This window comes from Trichechus manatus, unplaced genomic scaffold, assembly GCF_000243295.1.
Source record: "Trichechus manatus latirostris isolate Lorelei unplaced genomic scaffold, TriManLat1.0 scaffold00007, whole genome shotgun sequence".
NCBI lineage: Eukaryota > Metazoa > Chordata > Mammalia > Sirenia > Trichechidae > Trichechus > Trichechus manatus.
Window position 1 is genome coordinate 23143706 of NW_004443943.1, and position 1208 is coordinate 23144913.

The window sequence follows — 1208 nt, forward strand, 5'->3', positions numbered from 1 at the left end:
CACTATTACTAAAGGTATTTCAGAGCATAGAAAAGGATGGAATACTCCCAAACTCATTCTATGAAGCCAGCATAACCCTGATACCAAAATCAGGTAAAGCCACCACAAAAAAAGAAAATTACAGACCAATATCCCTCATGAACATTGAACTTTATCACTTAATTTACTAATTCTTCACACGTTGTTTTAGACATATACAATGGGTTGCCCTTTCCTGTGTTACCCTATTCTGAGACGTGACCTGATAAAAAAAGATCACACTGAGCAACAAGTTCAAGTAAACCCCCAGAATTTCCATTTTTGGGAACCCAAGCACTTCATTTCTTCCTTGTTCACTTTGTCCATATTCAGCAATTGTTATAATGACAGCAAAAAATGCATTGCAAAATGGCTTTCCACTACTGACATTCTTCATTAATTTATGTTTCCAGTTCATGAGTTAAACCAAAACTATGTCTTCGGTTTAAATATAACAACATACAACCTCTGTGAATTGAACTGTTCTCATGTTTATCAATCATAATTGAGTTGTGCCAATCGCTAAATCCATCCGTAGCAAATCGAGACTTAAATGATTCAGGGCTAAACAGTAGCCACTCCCTCTTATAATTTTCACCTTTAACTTTGCATCCTAGAAATATATTCTACCTACAGAACCTTGTTTGTTTATCCACCACAAATTTTCAAATGGCCCATTTGATGTTGACAACTATTTGGCCCTCTTTAGATTCCAGTAATTTACATCATTAGAAGAAAAATTATTACACAAAACAGGATCTGCATTTCTGTTATTTATGGGGTCTGCAGATGTGACTGTTTCAGATTCTAAAATAGTTTCACTTTTCTACACCATTATTAATTTTTTTTTTACTACAGCAAGGGATGGATGCAGAATTTGGAATAAATTCTGTTATAGTTATATTGCTGTTAGTAATTTCAGCACTAGCAGTACTAGTACAATGATTTGCACCCATTAAACTGGAGCATTCAATAGAAGAAGTCTCTTCGGAAGTTAATTTTGGAATTGTCTTTAGGGATTCACAAATCCTTCTCTTTTTATCTTCTGTGAGCTTTCATTTTTGCACTCTTCTTAGTTATTGCCATTTCATTTTACCTGGATATAAAATTATGTTGCTTTTTAAATTTGGTTCTACCATAGCAAATAAATTTGAATAATTGAAAATAAAATTTATTTAAAAAGTAAAACC